Below are 19754 nucleotides of genomic sequence, written 5' to 3'. Positions count from 1 at the left end.
TGATAAAAGAGGATTGTAGCTAACATTCATCCTACTCAGAGTAGACCCATCCAAATTGTCCTTTGTTTCAAAAAGCTTTCCTCTGAGCAGGACTAACCCTTGATATGATCCAGACATAGAAACCTGTCATGGTTCAGAGGAGTTCAGAAGTCAGAACCATTTTTATAAGTTTCAAGTCCATCATGTCCCTGAATTTCAAAGAGCGCTGATGGCAACACATTTACATCAAAGTATTCTGTAAGGAAAATTGCTATCATGCCCATTTTGTGGAGAGCAAACTGTAGCTGAAGGTTGCACTGCTCAATGCCACCCAAGGGCTCCATTGCTGAGCTAGGAGACAGCGCTCAACTTGATTCCCAAATGCTGGGCCTAAGCTCTGGAAGCAGTTCAGTAAAGGCAAGAAAACGCTACTTGCAATGTCTTCAGAGCCTTTCCCTCACAATTAACCACAATCACACCCTGCACATCAACGAATTAATTCAACACAGCTGAAAGGCACAAGTAATAATAATAATTTATTATTTGTACCCCGCCCATCTGGCTGGGCTTCCCCGGCCACTCTGGGCGGCTTCCAACAAAGATTAAAAATACATTAAAATGTCACACATTAAAAACTTCCCTGAACAGGGCTGCCTTCTGTTGTCTTCTAAATGTGAGGTAGTTGTATATCTCTTTGACATCTGATGGGAGAGCGTTCCACAGGGCGGGTGCCACTACCAAAAAGGCCCTCTGCCTGGTTCCCTGTCGCTTTGCTTCTTGCAGTGAGGGAACCGCCAGAAGGCCCTCGGTGCTGGAGCTCAGTGTCCAGGCAGAACGATGGGGGTGGAGACGCTCCTTCAGGTATACTGGGCCAAGGCTGTTTAGGGCTTTAAAGGTCCAGACCAACACTTTGAATTGTGCTCGGAAACATACTGGGAGCCAATGTAGGTCTTTCAGGACCAGTGTTATATGGTCTCGGCGGCTGCCCCCAGTCACCAGTCTAGCTGCCGCATTCTGGATTAGTTAGTGGGTAACAGTTAGTTGGTGGGTAACAATTACCCTACCCTACCCATGGCCACTTAAACAGCCATTTTAAATACCAAAATGCATTACACCGCTTTTCTAGGACAGACAGGGTTGAAGGTGCACCTGCAGCAGCAGAAGGTGGCATGGTCCTGAGGTGGGGAAGAAAGAGGGCTATACCGCTTCAAGAATGGATGGGAGTGGGGTGGGGTGGGTGGACGGGACACACCCCTCTGGCTGCTCCCCTACATTTAGACTTAAGCCTGAGGGCAAATTCTGTCATGTTACTGCTCTGTGTAAGCTGCTCTGGGAACCTTGTGAGGGTAGCTGAAAAGCAGGCAAAAAAAATGGAAACATAAATAAATGTTTAAAAAAATTATTCGGGCACTTGCACAGACAAAGAGGCTGAGGCTATGACCTTTCTGTCTTGTGCTGGACTGAGGTATGCCTCCCTCCCCACCACCTTCAACATTTTTTTTTTTGCAACCCACCACACCACCTGTTGTCTGAAGTGGGTCAGCCTACTGCCACTCACTGGATTCTGCTGCACTTCTAAGAGGGCTCTGGCTTTGGTGAGTCTCCCAGGGATGATTATTCCAAAATTGATGGTTGGCCAGCCAGCCAGCCAAGGAGAAGGCCTCTTTGGGTGCCTTTGATGCCTTAACATTATTAGACGGTCAAAGAGTTTGGCTTCCAGGCTTCCTGGAGCCTCGGCACCGTTCTCTTCGAAAAACCAATCTGCACTGAAGCCAGGTCTCCGTCTGACACGCTAGCCTTTCTAGGGCAACGCTAACTGTAACATGTGGACAAGGAGATAGATATCTTCCTGACAAGCCCACCAATTAATAATACAGCTTTCTTTCTTTCCCCCCCAGAGATAATTTAAGCACTTTGGGTATATTGCATGTATAGTCTGCATAACGAATGGCTTACAGACCTTTCTCCGGGGTTTTTAAAAGGAGCTAGGTTGTATCAAAGGCAATGAAAAAAACCTGAATTACCGTCTGCCCACCAGCGTTTACAGGAGTGGCATTGAACGTTGGTTCTATGTCTCCCTTCCGTCTTCCCTCTCGGTTAGAATAGGCATGGAACCTGATGACAAAACGCGTGAGGACTAGTGGAATGATTAACTCACATTCGGTAGAAGGTAGCAGAACTTTAGACAACAATTATAGCTTTAGCCCTGAATGAGAAGGATTGGGCGGGGGGGGGGGCTTGCATAGAATTAATCCACAGGGGGATGGTGTGCCTGTGTTGAAAGGAGAGACAGAGAGGTGGGAGTCTAAGCTGATTCGCAAAATCCTCTCTTCGTGTCTAAAACCACGAGTATTTCACTACCTCAGCATCCTGCGATCTGGTGATCCACTCACCACGCCGCTAAGAAGTCGAGACAGTTTGGTTCCAGTGATTTCAGTGAGCAATGTCCGGCTGCAAATCCAACCCATTCGGCTTAACTGGCGGATGGATCTGGCCGTGTAAGAAGAGGACGCAGATATCCACACTTTGAGGGGTGCACACGTGTACGTGTGAGTCACCGCAGCCCTTATATTCACCCCCATGTTTGTCCGCACGGTTCCCCGCCACCGCCGCGGCCACCACCCCAGGGTCCAGCGAGTAGAGGAATGCTATTTTGTGTTTACTCGGAAGTAAAACCCTGCTGGTTTCAAGCTAGTGTGCTTTAGGATTTGCAGCCCTAGATTGTAAGCTCTTTGGGACGGAGACCTCTCGCTCGCTGTCCCCTATTGCGCGATGTAGATTTTCTGCGATTGTTATTCGGAAACTGCGCCACATATCTCGCTACATCTAACTTTCCCTAAGAGATATATTCGTTACACACACTCAAACACACATTTCAAGAAGGGTCAGCTCCATTGGGGGGGGGGGGACTAAGTTCGGGGTCTTCCCCCCCCCAGCGCTTGAGTCAAGCAGCCCCCCCCCCCGCCAAGCACTGGAAATTCGCTTCTCCTCACCCAGTGTTCAATTTCTAAGACGAGAGGTCCGGGGTTCAAGACCCCTAACCTACTGAACTCCTTTTCTTCTGATACCTATTTGCTTAACGCACAAGCTCGAGATGGAAGAAGTTTCGCCAAGTTAAACTCAAGTCCTCCACATCCAGCCAACACTCGCTTGCTTGGTGGGGAATGAGGGTGGATGGTGTTTGTGGAAGCCACATCACACACGCTTCGTAATGTGAAAGGTGGAGAAGAATTTCTCCTGAACCTCAGGCGGCCGCCTCCTTCTCATACCATCCTGCCAGCCAACCTCATGACATTATTGGTAGGGAAAAAATAACCACAGCTGAAGGTGAGCCACCCATGATTTGCGGTGTTGGCGGCAGCCAGACTTGGCAATTTATAGGTCAGGCTTAAGGAACTAGTGGCTGAAAGGCAAGTGGGGTCATGATGACCCCAGAAACTTCGGTGTGATCTCAGTGATCCCCCTCTCCCACCAGCCCAGCTGCTCCTCTCTGCATTTCCGGGGCACCACTTCCCCAAATGCCCGGGTCCCTGAACTCCCTCCAGTTCCATACGCCTCTGGTTTCACCCCACACGCAGCCCAATAATATGCATAGATGGAGTTTCGCGGGCCTATGCCCCACAACCACACTCTTGGATCCATGGGGAAGGGAGAGGAAGAGCTTTCACTCCTGAGATCTTCAGATGCAACCTCTGCTCCAAAGGATGGAGTTCTACTGTTCCACCTTTTGCATAAGACGACGATTTACTACTACTACTGTACTACTACTACTTCTAATCTTGAGTAAAAGTATTGTTTGGCTCTTGGAACTTCGAGTTCCAAATTCCAGGACACACACAACCCCCAAATACTACTTAGCAGGGCGCTTGCAGCGCAAGTCTCTGCATGTTTACTCAGAAGGAAGCGCCTCTACACTCAAAGGGACTTGCTCCCAAATAAGTGTAAGCACACGATTGCAGCCTTAGGTTGCAAACTTATGCTGACGCACTTACCTGGGAGTAAATCCCACTGAATAGGGCTTTCTCCTGGAACACGACTGCCCCGTTAGGGCGCTTAAAGTGTTTCGCATACGTTACCTCAGTGATCTTCACAACGGCCCTGTAAGGTAGTTCAGTGTTTATTACCTTGGATGGCGAGAGTGGAGGCTGAGGCTAAGACCGAGCGACTTACCCCTGGCCACTTAGTGCTCACACAGCAGTGGAGAAATTTGAACCTGGAACTTGCTGGTTTCCAACGCCCGGGGAACGCAGTTCCCTGTTATTATCACCCAATCTGCAGAATTTTGGTGTGTGTGTGAGAGAGGGATGTGTTGGGGGGTTGAGTTTCAGCAAGAACGGTTTGCCTAAGGCCATTCATTGACTTCGAGGCTGAGGTGGAATTGCAATCGGGGACCTGGGCGGCTCACAGCTCAGTCTCTTAACCACTACATTGCACGGGCTGCACGGTCTCCTCTTTCCAAAGATTCCCTTTGGGGGTCTTCCTCCCTGATCTCCTGCCCTCTTCCATTTTCCCCGGGGTGGGGGAGAGGGAGGTTCGGCCAGCCCTTCTCCCCTATCCTCCGCCAGCCCCCCACCCCACCCCGGTCGGCCCAGCTGCCCCGAGGCTCCCGCTCCTGCCCTCCCAGAGGGGCGCGTGTTTGCCATGCCAGGCGCGTCCGCAGCCCGGCCGGCTCTCAGGCGCAGGGAGGCAGTTTAGCGCTGATGGATACACACACTTGTCTCTTAATCTCCGGAGCCTCTGATCAATACGCTATTTCCCTTTGTTGCCAGAAATTTCGATCCCCTGCCCTGGAATTAGGTTCCCTGCCTTAATCTAAACGGAAACCGGCTTCCAGTTAGCTGGGGAGCGAGGAGGGGAGGGTGGAGAGGGGAAAAGGGGAGGGTGAGTGAGCGAGAGGAGAATGGGAAAGGACAGGGAGAGAGAGAGAGAGAGAGAGAGAGAGAGAGAGAGAGAGAGAGAGAGAGAGATGGGAGGGGGGAGGAAAGGAGAGAGAGAGGAAGAAGGGATGAGAGAAGAAGCAAGAAGGAGGGGAGGGTCGGAGCACGAAAGGGTGTGAGAAAGAAAAACGAGTTGGGAGATGAAGGATTGGGTGAAGGGTGTGTAAGTAGGGAAGGAAAGAAAGAAGAAAGGAAGGGAAGAAGGAGAGATGGAGAGATGGACAGATATCACAGACCTCATTTCCTCCACTTTTAGAAGTGGGACCATAATAACTCCCTGTCATATAAGAGCCCCCCCCCGCTCCCACCTCCCCATAGAAGCACCCATAATGGCTTAACTTCCTCCGCTCTCCTCAGACCACTTTCCCAAGAAACTTTCCCAAGAATTTGTTACTCACTGTTCTCTCCCGTCACCATTCAGGCAGTCTCCAAGTTGAAGTTCTTTGGGAGGTTGGCTTGGCTGCGAGGGGGCGCGCCGGGAATTGAGGTGGTGAGGGGTTTGGGGGGTTGTTGTTTTTTGCCCGGGGTGGGGGAGGTTTGCTTCTTGAAAATGAAATCAGAATGGTTAGCTTTTTCTGGAGAGGGTGAATCAAGAGTTTTGGAGGGGGGTTGGGGGGAAAGAGACAAAAGTGTGTAGAGGAAGGAAGGAAGGAGAGAGAGAAAGAAGAGGAAAGAGAAGAAGATCGCCTTTTGGAAGGAGGGAAGGAGCCTGGCAGGGAGAGGAGAGACGAGACGGGGAAAAGAAAAGGGGGGAAAAGAGAGCGAGCGAGAGAGAGAGCGTGGGTTGTGGGATGAAGAGAAGGAATTGGAGAGACAGGAGGAGGTGAAGCCTCTATGTGTGTGACTGAGAAGCAGAGGAAGCCAAGGGATGAATCAGAAAGTGGCGAGGTGTGTCGGGAGAAGGGAGGAAGGAGGAAGGGAGAAATGGAGGGTGGCCGAGGAAAGGAAAGAAGGGAGCAGGCGGGCGAGAGGGAAGGTGGCTGTGCGATCGGGGAAACTGCGAAGTGTCTCGCTGGCGGTGTGTTGCTGCTGCTGCTGGTGGTGGTGCTGCTGCTGGTGTGTCTCTTACAAACGCGTCTTTCCCCGTCGATAGCAGGGGAGGGAGAGAGAGAGCCGAGGCAGAAGCGAGGGGGAAAATATATGTAGGCTACGCCAGTGCTTCGGATCGATGGAATATAATTTTCCTCAAACTCGGAAAATAAAGTTCATAGCTGATCAAATTTGAAAACAGATGTCGAATCGCGACTCTAAATAAGATTCGATCCTTCTGAATGGACTGTGGATAATATTTGGCCGGGCACTTGATGAAAATGACTGATTTCATTTAGACAGAGAGAGGGGCTGGGAGCCACCAACCTGTTTGCAGAAAATGGGATTTGTGTGTGTGCGTGCGTGTGTGTGTGTGTATCAACCCCCCCTTTCCAATTCTGACCCCCCTCTCCCTCTCCTCCTTTTCCCTCAAATTTTGATGGATGGCTTTAGGGACCTGAGCATGCGCCCCTTCCTCCAGAGGGGAGTTGTGTTAGAAAAGTCCCAGTTGAGACACAGGCAGATTTGTGTAGCCTTTTGTAGGCGCTTTAGTCCCGTCTCCCCCAGGCCTCAGCACTTCCCCACACCCCCCAGAATTGGGCGGCTGGGGGGTGTTTGAGGGGTCCTCTGTTTCCATCAAGAAATGGCACAAGCCTCTCACTCTCTCTCTCTTTCACACACACACACGATATTTAAACACAGCACTGTCAGTGACACCGATCCACCAAAGACCTTGGAGACAGAAAGTTCCCAAATGGTAGCAGAGCTGAAGCCTGACATCTGTATTTAATACCTAAGCTTTCCTGAAGCGATGCTGCATAAAAGTGCTCCTGAGCATGTGCAGAGTGCCTCCCCCCCCCACCCTGAGACCACAGCTTGTTTCTTAAGAAGCAGGCCTTCCTGGCTTGGCTTTGAGTCAGATTTCAACCCCACACTCTCTGTGTCTTTTTCTTTTCTTTTCTTTAAGAAATGAAGCCTCCCCCCCCTCTCTCCTTTAAGAGCCCAATCCCATGCCTGTTTACTCGGAAGTAAGTCCCACTGGGTTCAATAGCGATGACTTCTTCAGGAAATGGAGCACGTGTCTGCAAACCTATGCCCACCTAACCAGGGAGCAAAAGCCCCATGGAGCTCAATGGGATTGACCTCTGGGGCAGCGCTGCTGCAGAAGTTAGGATGGAGAATTTGGCCCAGTCCCTCTGCTCGCCTCCACGGCGTATGTGCAGGAAGCTCTTTCCAAGTGTCTCTTGGACACCAAGACCCAATATATTAAACCTCCCTCTTTTAAACTGGGAAGGTTCCCTCAGTGAGGCTGTGTGTGTGTGTGTGTGTGTACACGCGCGCACGTTGTGGCACACGTCCCACATCAGCACCAACAAGCAGCAATACACACTCTCACAATACAAATAGTCCAGAGTAGTAGGTTCTCTCTCTCTCCTTTTTTCCCCTTCTCTTTTTTTTTGCACTCCCTGCTTGCAATAACAATTAAATATCGACCGCTTTCCCACTCCAGAGGGTGCTGGAGAAACTGCCAACTGCACCCAAGGTATTTTCTCTCGCGCTGTGCGCCTATATATATATATATATATACACACACACACACACAAACACAAACACACACACACCTCCTTTCCTTTTTTTAAAGACCTGGGCTTGGCTAAATTGGTGGGAATCTAAGGGAGGAAGGCTGAGGGGAAATTTATGTGCAAAAGCTTTCCAAGATAGCAAAGCAAGCGTCAAATGTGTGTGTGAGTGAGGGGGGTTGGGGAGGAGAAGGAGAAGAAGAAAATCCTTCGCAGGGGATAGAGAGGGTGGAGGAGAAACAAAAGAGTAACCGTCCCATAGGCAGAAGGTTCGAGTCTTTGGGTGAGGAAGGAGCCGTGAGGGGACCATAGAAGGAAAGGAAGGAAGGAAGGAGGTGGCGGGAAAAGAAAGTCGAGAAAAGTCCAATTAAAGTCTAGTTAAGCCCTCAGAGCGCGTGGGCAGGCGCGAGCGCGGGAAAGTGAGTCTGCGCGCGAGGGAGGAAGCCGGAGGAGGAGGTGGTGGTGGCTGGGAGGGGGTCGCGCGTGTGAGAGGGAAATTGCGCGGGAAAAGCGTCCGCGTCAGAGAAAGGGACGTGGCTGTGGAGCAATGTTCGTGTGTGTGTGTGTGTGTGAGAGAGAGAGGCGTGTGTTAACGTCTGAGGGCACGCCGCCGTGTGAGAGAAACACTAACGGATGCGCGAGCGCCCGCCGCGCTAGTGTGAGAGAGTTTTGTGGCGATGCCCGTCGGAGAAAAGCATAGGGACTGTTTTTAAGAGGCGTGTGTGGTACATAGCTGTCAACGTTTCCCCCTTTTTTAAGGGAAATTCCCTTGTTCCGAATAGGATTCCTCGCAAGAAAAGGGAAAAGTTGACAGCTATGGTGTGGTAGTATTGAGAGGACGCCGTGTGAGGAAAATTCGTCGGTGACAGGACACGTGTGTGTGTGTGTGTGTGCGCGTATTTGCGCGCACGCGCACCAGAGGACGTGTGTGTGTGTGTGTGTGTGAGAGAGAGAGAGAGAGAGAGAGAGAGAGGGGGGGGGGGAACTGTTAGAGAGGTTAGGTATGAGGAAAAGTTTCCGTTAGAGGGAGTGTATGTGTGCCAGGGAAGAACGTCCGTTTGAGAGGAGTGTGTTAGAAGTGTGCCAGAGGCGGAGGGATGCCATATATGTGAGAGGGGGGAAATTGCGCGTGTGTAAATAGGTGAGAGTGAGTGAAGAAGGCGTCCTGAGGGGAAAGGAGCGTGTTGGGGGAAGATACTGAAGCCAGCCGGGCTGGTGGTGTGAGGGGAAAAGGCCTCTCGAAGGGCCGCGCTGCGCGTGCAAGAAGCCCAAGCTGTGGCGCCTGCCAGAGGAAAGGGCGGGAGGGTCGCGACCGGTGCGCAGCTGAGAAAGTATTGTGTGAGGGAAACTGCGCGCGCGTGTAAGAGATGGGGGCAGTACGGGAGGCAATAAATATGTGCGGGGGCAAAGGATGCGTGAATAGAAGATCGCGCGCGCGCGCGAGCGTGTGTGTAAGAGGGAGCCAGGGTGAAAATGTTTGAGGGCAGGTGGATAGGGAAGACTGCATAAGTTCTACCACTGTTGGTGTGTGTTGTGTAGGTACACACACTCAGCTAGGGTTTACACACACACACACACACACACACGAGAGAGAGAGAGAGAGAGTGAGTATGTTGGCTGATTCATAGGTTTTCTTTACCAAGCCACAAACCGCCTTAATAAACAAAAAAAGCCTCCTCTCTCTCTCTCTCTCTCTCTCTCTCTCTCTCTCTCTCTCTCTCTCTCTCTCACACACACACACACACACACACACAACAGCTGAACTGGGGCGGTGGAGAAGGTTGGATGTGTGTGTGAGAAGCAACACCAACACACACACACACACACACACAGGATTCATTTTGGATCTGGGTTATTGTGCTGAAGTTCCCTGATTTGCGAGTGTGCAGGGGATGGTTTGTGTGTTTCAAGAAAGATCTTTCCTTCTCCAGGGCGATCTGTTTGGGGTGGGGGGTTCAGGAAGATCTCGCCCCCCCCTTTCCACCCGGGGAGACTGCAGAGGGTGGTGGGGAACGGAGTCCGTGTGTGTGTTTTTGTATCTGTCTGGTCTCCTGGAATTATGAAAAATACCCACCATCGACACTGGACTTCAACTTCGATTAAGGCAGATAGGACATGACAGGCTCCGATCAATAGCAGGCCCGTCCTATAAAGTGTCAAGTAATGAATCAATTTCGACTAAATTTTCCATTTTTCAGGGGCCGTTCCGAGAGAGAAGAATATCCTCTTTTGTAAAGATATTATTATCGATTTCGGCGGCAATTTGACATCAGGGGTAGTTAATTCCACTCAGAATAAAATTGAAAACACTTGAGAGAGAAAAGAGAGAGAGAGAGAGAGAGAGAGAGAGAGACAAAGGAAGAGAAGGCGGGAGGGAAGGGGGGATAACCATGGGGAGAAAGGCTAGAAGGAGGAAAGGAGAGAGAGAAAGGAGAGAGGTGGACATTGGGATGAGTGGCGAGATAGACAGGCAGAGTGGAGGAAAAGAAAGGAAGGAAGGATGAGAGGAATAAAAGATGCTGCATAACGTGGATGGATATGGATGGATGGGCAGACCAGCTGAATTTGGGGGATAAGAGAAAAAAGAAAGAAAGAAAGAAAGAAAGACTCTGATGGTTTTGGTGAATACTATATAGTCAATATCTATAGGGTTGGCTGAAAGAAGGGTGGAATGGTAGGATAGAAACACTGCTTATCGGATGAATGAAAGGATGGACTACATGGGGAAAAGAAGGGTAACAATGAAAGCAATTGAGATGTTTCAGAGGCTGCTAAAAGCATAAGGGGTCAAGGGCTTTGGAATGGGAGAAAGTGTGTCAACAACTAGGACAGAGGAGCGGCAACTAGTAAGGAGTATTTTTCTATTTCATTATTATTTATCAGATTTCTTACCCGCCCTTCACCATGAGGGCTCAGGGTGGGTTGCAACAATTTACCAATACAGCACTGAAAACTGTTAAAAGAGATTATAATCAGGAGAATAGGGTGGGTCCTAAAAAAAGAAGAAGAAAGCAAAATAAAGAGGTGTGTAGGGAGGTAATTCTGCACCGTTACCAATATCTCCTGCCAACTCTGAAAGAGTCATCTCCCTCACAGATTCATCTCTAGAAGCCCTCCCCGAAAACATCTGGCAATGGCCCAGTTCTTGTTTCTTTTGTGACAGGAAGTGTATCCAAAGCTGGTGGAGGGGAATGGGTGGCCGCCAGATGCTACTGGACTACAACTCCCATCAGCCCCAGCCAGTGTGGTCATTGGCCAGGGATTCTGGGAGTTGTAGTCCAGCAACATGGGGAAGGTCCAGAGGTGTTGACAAAGGCCACCAGAAACCAAGACAAGCATTTGGTGGTGGGAGCATTTGTGTGAATGCTCTTTCAGAACTCTACAGATGTTGGGATCTCTCTGAATGGTGCACTGAGAGATAAGAGGTAGTGAATTGACCACAGGTCTGCCATGCTTCAGAGCATGCAGGATCAGAGTTATTAGTCCCATCACCACCACACTTTTGAAATCTGACTCCATCCAGAGACTTGGCCAAGCACCACCTATGGCAGGGCAGATGTGGGAGCAATGTTCCATGCCTACCCTATCCTGGAGGGGAGGAGGTTACTACCCCATGCTTTTCCAAAGCCCAGCTCACCTTCCCCTTATTTCTCTCAATACATTTCCTGCCTACCATTCCCTTTGCATGAAGAAAGGATGGGGAATCTGTGAACCTCCTCCAGTTATTGCTGAACCACAACTCCCAACAGCCTTGGCAAGCATGGCCAGTGATCAGGGAAGATGGGAGCTGCAACATCTGGAGGGACACTGTTTTCTCACCCCAGCATAAACACTGGATGAAATAAATGTGAGCGGTGTGTGCGCGCGCACGCACATGCCTCAGGCTGGAAAAGGAAGAAACAAGGGACTTAATTCAACAAGGGAGAATTCAACATTTCTCTTCAAGGACCCTTTGGGGGGAAACAGAAAGGAAGGCGGGAGTGTGAGAATGTGAAATCCAGCTGTGTAGCAGAACTGTTTGTGGGCTGCCTCTGACTCTTCCTAAACAAGCATTAGTAGTACTCATGTTGGGAAAAGTTAACATGAAGTGGCACTCAAGAGTGTGAAGCAGGGGTGGCCTATGTTGTACCCTCCAGATCATCTCCTACCATCCCCAATATTCAGGGATGATGGGATTTGTAGTCCTGAACACCCGTAGGGCACCTTGTTGGACCCCCTTGGCATGAATGTGCGAGGCAGAGATTTATGCAGGAATTTGTGACGGATGGGATGTGAACATGGCCTTGATGGGTGAACACAGTTGATTTGGCACAATGTGTGTTGAAATGGAAAAGGATGAGATTCACAGAGTTTGTACACTATAATGTTCACCATGCTCTACCCCAATGAGATGGGGTGGTAGAGCACACTGGTTATAAAGAGGTCTAGTAAACAGCATTTATCATGATGTGCTTCTGCCTGTTAAAAGTGATTTGTGCATAGAGTAAGATATATAGATGGACAGATTTAAAAACAATAACACCTAACTATGCGCAAGAGTACATTTACACAGGACTTTGTTCTGTGCACAATACATAGGAGCTGCAAAAATGTGCATTTGTATAGAAAGTGTGCAGTATAAATGGGGAAATATGTGAGTGACTATAAGAGCCCATACATGAGAAAGTGCGCACAGAATGGAATGCGCATATGAACATGCAATGTTGTGGAAATATTGTGGTGGATGTGATTAATGGTATGAGTATATTTGTTATCAAAGCTCTGAGTGTGCGTTCAGGCGCTGATGTCTATCTGCCGGCTTACTTACCTATCCCTACGAAGGACAGCTTGTGTAGGACGTAAGTGTAAGAATGGACACAACGAAGTCTGTTGCTATTGAATATCACCTCCGGTCTTATATGAAAGAGAGAGAATACAAAGAGTGTGTGTGCAGGAGTGTGCACACACAGACAAGAGTGCGTTGTTGTCGTTTGGTGGCTTTGTCCATAGGGATCATTGTAAGAATTCTCTCTGGATCTACTCACAGCTAGCCAGGCGTGCAATAGGAAACCTCCCCATTTATCACAGGGACAAGTCATGCTACATAAGCTTTCCCCAGCCACAATGTGGGAGGAAGGCTATTTAACCCCACCGGGGGGGGGGCATGATGCATCTGGTCATTCTCTGTGTACACACACACACACACACACACACACACGGGGTGTTCGAGAACAGAAACACATAACTGCTAGGGCAACCCCTTGCTCACACAGCTATAGGGTTATGACTGCTGCTTGATGTTCTGCTCACCTTAAGGGTAGGAAATCCCACTTATACAATGGCCATGCCCAACACTGGCGGAGAGGGCTATCAATGGCTACTGGCCACAGCTGGAGGCAGAACTTAGTTGGAAACTCTTCCAAACCCAGGAGGCCCCCGGAAGAAACTTTAGCCCACATCACTTAAAAAATCGGGTCTAGCAGATCCAATCTGAGACTCAAAATTGATTAATTTTGTTGTTGCATATATTTCAACAATCACAAGGGGTTTTTTTTTGAGTCGGTAGCACAGATGCTGTAAACAACCCCACTGAAAAAGATAACAGTGGTTACCCCAGACCTCGTTGCTGGTCGTGAAGGGGTCCCCATAACAGTCCAAGCTTCAGGGGCCCCCAAATGTAGGTCCACCACATCTGACACCAGCACATCTTCTGCATACAGAAGGTGCCATGGTCCACCTCTGGCATTCCCAGGAAGTACCGTATTTTTCACTCTATAAGATGCACCAGACCACAAGACGCACCTAGTTTTTGGAGGAGGAAAACAAGAAAAAAAATATTCTGAATCTCAGAAGCCTGAACAGCAAGAGGGTTCGCTGCGCAGTGAAAGCAGCAATCCCTCTTGCTGTTCTGGCTTCTGGGATAGCTGCGCAGCCTGCATTCGCTCCATAAGACGCACACACATTTCCCCTTACTTTTTAGGAGGGGAAAAGTGAGTCTTATAGAGCAAAAAATATGGTACTGGAAAAGATTTTCCAGAACCTTGGAGAGCTGCTGCCAGTGTACTGTGGACGCAATACTAAGTTGATGGAGCATCAGTCTGAGTGAGGCAGCTTCCAGTGTCTTTGGAAGGTCAGAGCAACCTCCAGCTTGAAGACCATTGAAGTAAGAGACATTGCTAACACCCTGAAGTTCTGTTTCCAGGGAGCTGTAGACATAATTCTCTATGCATAGTTTTAGAAACAGCCCATTTTTCCAGGCCTATCAGAATCCTGTTGGGTTGCCTTCTGGATATGATGTAGTTGCCGGGCTTAGCTGGTGAGAGAAAAGCGTACTCCAAGTTGCGTATGCTCTGCAAACATTTTATACGTCGATTCTATGTCGAGGTAGCTCAAATTCTGTGCAGAACAAAAACCAGGTTACAAACTTCACGAATTGACAGAATGGACACGATTTTGCATGGCTTATTCAGATTGCACCACTCAATGGGAAGGGCAAAGAGCTATGCAGAGCACTGCGGCCTCGCTTCTTGGCCAGCACCAAGATAAAACTTCGGCTGCTAGATTCATCAAGTATAGCTCGCACACTGTCAGGCCTATCTTTGCAGCCATAAAAACTAGAAACATGTTTTTTATTTAAATGAATGGTGCAGTTTTCAGGAACCTGAAATTTTCACAATCCCCTATTCTGCTTCTGAGGAGCAGGTTGCAACTACTTTGCCCAGAACATGCCTGCCCAGTGATGGCTGGAGTCTACTGAATTTGGTAGGGTGGCAGGGGTGCCAACTCTAGGGGGCGGAAGGGGCTTCGGCCCCCTCAATATTTGTGGGGAGGGGGCTGAGCTCCCCAAAAGTTGAGAGGGTTGCAATCCCCCGCTGCAGCTGGGAGAGCTCTCATGTGCTGGGCAGGATGTGGGGAGGGTGAAGATCACCCTCCCCAGCCCCCACCAGGTGAGTGCTGGTGTGCTAGGCGGGGGGTTGGATGTGTCACATGGCGCTGGGTCCCCTCATTGTGGTGGGCAACTCAGTGCACGTGTAGGGTGGCGCACTGGGAGGCCGAAAGATACTAATGCTAGATTCATTGCTACTTTCCTTTTTTACAGAATCCCACAAGGTGCAACACGGAGGAAGCAGAAAGCCTGGACTCGCCCACTGGACGGATCGTAAGTAGGCAGGCAGACGGGGGGGGGGGGGGGCTAGCTTTGGGCTGACTGAGGTTGGTGGGGCAGTGCCCTATTTTCCCTAAGGGCCCAGCCTCCACTGATGCTGCCTATGTTTATCATGCTGTCATATATTCTAGGCCAGTGTTTCCCAACCTTGGGCCTCCAGATGTTTTTGGCCTACAACTCCCATCATCCCTAGCTAGCAAGACCAGCGGTCAGGGATGATGGGAACTGTAGTTCAAAAACAGCTGGAGGCCCAAGGTTGGAAAACACTGTTCTAGGCACCGAGAACTGGTCCAGGGGGCTGAGCCCTAGCTCAAATTACGTCCCACCTTCATTCTTCCATACATGCACGTAAGGAGGTGTGGAAAGCTTAATCTTGGTTCACTGAGGTTCCCAGAAAGAGAGGGAAAACCGGCCCTGCACCACAGGAAACTAGAAGAAGAAAATATCAAAAGCAAATGATAGCATGCACCAGTATTATTCGTATAGGTTCCTGTTTCTTTCTGTGAATATGGGCTAAATGTCTTCCTCAGGTTGGAGAGAACTGGCTAGATCATGTTGGAAAGAAAGGATATGAAGACCAGTGGCGAAGTGGAGAAGCAACTGGGTGTTTGTGTGAGAATAGTTCAAAGACTTTTAAAGAGCAAGGGCAACAACATCGTCTGGCAGAGCAACTGATGACGTTTCCTTGCTCTGACAAGTATCCTGAGGGTTTCACGTTTTTACTGTTTGTGACAGATTAGAATAAAGGAAGACAGAAAATGAGTCAAGTAATAAAGAAGAGAACGGCTTCTTCTTTCCTTTGACGGGGTTCCTACTTCATGCCAGCAACACTTATTTGCGAGATGGTTTGCATTTCTGATTAGAAGCTAAATGTTGCATTTCAGATGGCTGAAGATCTTTTGCTAATGCTCAGTGTGTTTAATCAGTTGAACCTATGCTGTCAAAAGTAAGCACTGAGTTCAATGGAGCTTATTTCCAGGCAACTGTGTAGGATTGCAATCATGCTATGTAAGTGATAAAGAATGATATCCTAATTCTGCCCCCCCCAGCATGTTTCTGGACCATCACTGGGGACATGGCTATGAAGGCTGTAATTAGAAGCTCCTGCACGTCAAAATTTACCACCACAACACTGATTGGAGGTTATATCTTCCAGGAAGGAACTCAATGGTTCCAAAATGAGCAGAGAGAAGTCGTTCAAGAGAATCCTTTTTTTGGGGGGGGGGCATTGTGCATGGTTGGTGCCATCAAAGACACAACTCTTTTTACAGAGCAGTATTCATAAGCTCAAAGGTGCTTGCCTTGGTCGATCCTGTTGTACATTCAGGTCAGCCACAGAATTTCCCCCCAAAATTGGAATCCACTTATTGTGACCACCTCACCCCCAGTTTCCTAATCAATACTTTAGATGCAATCAATTGCCAAAATCAAATTAGGTATAATCTATTTTTTTTTCAGTTAGACCGCTGGCCCATGTAAACCAGGTGTATCTGCTCTAACTTGAAACAGCTGTTTCAAGCTTTCTGGCAGAGATCTTTCTCATTCTCGCTCGCTGAGCTCCTTTAACCAGAAATGCAAGAACTTGAATATTGGAGACATTCCCCCATTTGCAATTGGTATCCTCTGACACAGAGTGGTACTGTTAGGGTAGGAATTTAGGCCAGAAGTTCCAGAAGGGGGACCCCAAAGTCAGCAGAGCTGGCTTGCCACATTTTGAGTTTTGAGGTATGCAGAGTAATACAAATTGCCATATTGGGTTTGTGTGCTGTTGTTGCTGCTGCAAGACTGATAAATTCAGAATTACCTAAATTAGAATAAATTAGAATTACCTAAGCTGACCATTGTGGGACGCGGGTGGAGCTGTGGGTTAAACCACAGAGCCTAGGACCTGCCAATCAGAAGGTCGGCAGTTCGAATCCCCACGACGGGGTGAGCTCCCGTTGCTTGGTCCCAGCTCCTGCCAACCAAGCAGTTTGAAAGCACGTCAAAGTGCAAGTAGATAAATAGGTACCGCTCTGGCGGGAAGGTAAACACTGTTTCTGTGCACTGCTCTAGTTTGCCAGAAGCGGCTTAGTCATGCTGGCCACATCACCCGGAAGCTGTACGCCGGCTCCCTTGGCCAATAAAGCGAGATGAGCGTCACAACCCCAGAGTTGGCCACGACTGGACCTAATGGACTGGACCTAAAGGTCCCTTTACCTTTTAAGCTGACCATTGGCACAACAAAAGAGTTAGGAGCAGAGGCTAGCAACCTAAAGTCCGTTGTCCATAACCAGTCCACTTCTGACACCATTGCCGACACTGTGTGGCAGCTCAGCCATAAGTCAGAAAGGAAAAGCTGTCGTCACGCTGGATACAATCTAGAATATGGAAGGGGATTTGTGGTGCTCCAGATATCATTTGACTACAACTCCCTTCACCCCCAACCATTGGGACTGATGGGACCTGGAGCCCAACGACTGGAGAGCCACATGTCTCATTTACAGTGACTACCCCTAAAAGATATTCCAGATAACTTCAGTCGGGGTGGGGAAGGGAAAGTCAAAGAGAGGATTATGAAGTGGTCATGAAAAGGCTTGGGGTCTCCCCAGGCACTTCTCACCACTTGGTAACACGTGTAAACAGAAACTGGTAAGAGTCCAGATATTTCAAGGTACATGCACCAATGAAATAGGACGTTGCTGCCTGCCATCGTTTGGGCTGCAGGGTTCCAGGTGGTGTGAGTCCAGCAGAGGTGGATGGAAGGACCTCTTTAAAATGTGCAGAGCATTCTCCAGCTCCAGTAATTCATGCCCTCCAGCCTCTGTCGAATTCCGCCCGTCTGCTTAGCAGGGTCTGGCAGGGTCGATGCTTGGGTGAAGAAGCTACAGCTGCTAAAGAGAGGTCTGGGTGGTTCACTGCATGGGGCTCTCCCATTAGAGCTAATACTGTTCCTCAAGGTCTCTTGGGTATTGCCTGGTTCTTAGAAAGGAGCAGAATGGGTAGCTCAGTAGGAAAAACAGATTGCTGCTGCCCTCCAAACTCCTCCTCCGCCCCATGGAGTCCAACCACCCAGATTCAGTTCTTAGGGTTTGCTTTTGTTTTTGTTTCGCAAGGGGAATGGAGGAATAGTTTCTAGAGGTTAAAGCTGGAATGTGGGTAGCTAGTGAGAGGAAGAAGGATTTATGGGCTGCAGGGGTATTTCTGAGTACATAAAGGTTTGGGGGTACAAGCTCACAGTACAAATTTGCTTAAAGTTATTGAGGGCTTCTGGGCAAATTAAGAATGGTGGGTGACTGGCAATGTAATTTTTGCTAGGAGGATAGGGTCAGGAAAAAGAGGTGCCCCAAATAAATTTTAAGGAACAAAGGCTGCTATTCTAAGCACACCTACCTGTGAGTTCTCTCAGTGTTTCCGATCTTAAATTCAGCTTTGCCACATTTCTGCAGCATTTTTTTAAAAAGGGAAAATACTCAGGCAAATTTATCAGCACTTTAGTGCAAATTTGTCTTAATAAACGTGCCTGTATGTCTGCATACTTTCGCAAAATGAATGTTCCTAACCTAATGTATTCTTTAATGTTATAGATGTGGATATATGCATTTTTATTCCCCTAATATATGCATTTTTGTGCACATTACTTGGCTGGAGAAGTGTGAATTTCAAAGAAGGGCTGTGCTTCAGTTCACATATTGCTTCAGAAAGTGAGAGTTATGTAAGTTTGCCTTTATATATGAACTGAACGAAATTTCTCCCTCATCCCTACTTGGGAGCAACTCCTATTTAACTTGGTGGGACCTGTATGGCAAGGGTAGATAGAGAGGAACCTCCAAGCTTCCTAGACTGTCCTTCTTGTGCTGACATATTGGTCTGTCATATTGCTGTCCTCATTTCCTACTTACACTGGGAGTGGAGACATATTTGCATCCCTCTCCTGCTGAGGACAAAGAGCAAGGAGGCTCTTAGTATCTCCACCTTAATAAGCTAAAACTAGGATCTTGCCCCCCTTCATGGATCACTGCCTTGTCGTGGCGAAGGGGCTTGAATAACTCCAAGAAGCTCTGAACTATGCCGTGCAGGGCCACCCAAGATGGACAGGTCATAGTCGAGAGTTTAGACTAAATGTGATCCACCTGGAGAAAGAACTGGCAAACCACTCCAGTATTATGCCAAGAAAACTCCATGGACATAAAAAAGGAGAAGCTTTGAGAAGGAAGTGAGAGTTTCCAAGGCATGCTCTGGTTCATGGGGTCACGGAGAGTCGAACACAACTAAGACGACTAAACAACAACAGGATCTTGCCTATCAAATTTGTATTTCCTTTAATAAACTTAGTTTTCTTATTCTCCAAACTTTGGGTCTCAGTGTGATTATATTCTGGGTAAAGAGTGCTGAACAATGATGTTCAGTTAAGCTTCCAAATTTAACACCAAACACCAACATACGGTAAGTCTTGGTTGCTAATACAGTGGTACCTCGGGTTAAGTACTTAATTTGTTCCGGAGGTACGTTCTTAACCTGAAACTGTTCTTAACCTGAAGCACCACTTTAGCTAATGGAGCCTCCCACTGCTGCTGTGCTGCCGGAGCCCGATTTCTGTTCTCATCCTGAAGCAAAGTTCTTAACCTGAAGTACTATTTCTGGGTTAGTGGAGTCTGTAACCTGAAGCGAATGTAACCTGAAGCGAATGTAACCTGAAGCGTATGTAACCCGAGGTACCACTGTAGTTCATAACAGTGCTTCTCAAGCTTTCTGCATGGACTTCCCTGCTTCTCTGCTGAACGACTTCTGTGCATTTGTCACAGAACCACAATGCCTTGCAGAGGATCTGGGGTCATACACAAAGCTTACACAGTTCATTCACGTCATCAGTTAGGCCTACTGGTAGGGCCTGCTCCAAGTTTGAGGGGTTCCTTGGCAAAGTTCTCTCTAGTGGAGACCCCACTCCATTGGTTGGTCCCCATCTGTGGACTTGTCTGGTCACAGGAGCAACAACAAACAGCTGTGAGAGCCACCATTTAGATTGCCCACAATGCTCTGGATTCTTGTCACAATGGGGAGAAGTGTACAAAATTAAAATGGTGGCTCATAGACTCCATTGCTCAG

The 19754-nt window shown here is 48.6% G+C and overlaps 1 protein-coding gene and 1 long non-coding RNA gene across 4 annotated transcripts in view; one reads left to right on the top strand and one right to left on the bottom strand.

Moving 5' to 3' along the window:
- The window catches only part of ERFL (ETS repressor factor like), a 159484-nt gene that overhangs the window by 76789 nt on the left and 62941 nt on the right, over positions 1 to 19754 (bottom strand). The window contains exon 1 of one of the 2 annotated variants that reach the window (XM_083627612.1): positions 5315 to 6483. The exons of the other annotated variant lie outside the window; for it this stretch is intronic. The gene's annotated coding sequence lies outside the window, so the exon portion shown is untranslated. Of the gene's footprint in view, positions 1 to 5314; positions 6484 to 19754 lie in introns of those variants that run through there. 2 annotated transcript variants of the gene reach the window in all.
- On the top strand, positions 10111 to 19000 carry LOC310769226. 2 transcript variants are annotated; one of them, XR_014551547.1, is made up of 3 exons: positions 10111 to 12363; positions 14604 to 14663; positions 15200 to 19000. It is a non-coding gene; the product is annotated as an uncharacterized lncRNA (long non-coding RNA). The 2 variants fall into 2 exon arrangements; XR_014551548.1 differs by having other exon boundaries at positions 10111 to 10549; positions 15200 to 15403.

The sequence above is a fragment of the Podarcis filfolensis genome (genome assembly GCF_964270895.1).
Source record: "Podarcis filfolensis genome assembly, chromosome: 8".
NCBI lineage: Eukaryota > Metazoa > Chordata > Lepidosauria > Squamata > Lacertidae > Podarcis > Podarcis filfolensis.
Note: the sequence above shows the minus strand (reverse complement) of the source record. Positions and strands in the feature narration are given on the sequence as shown.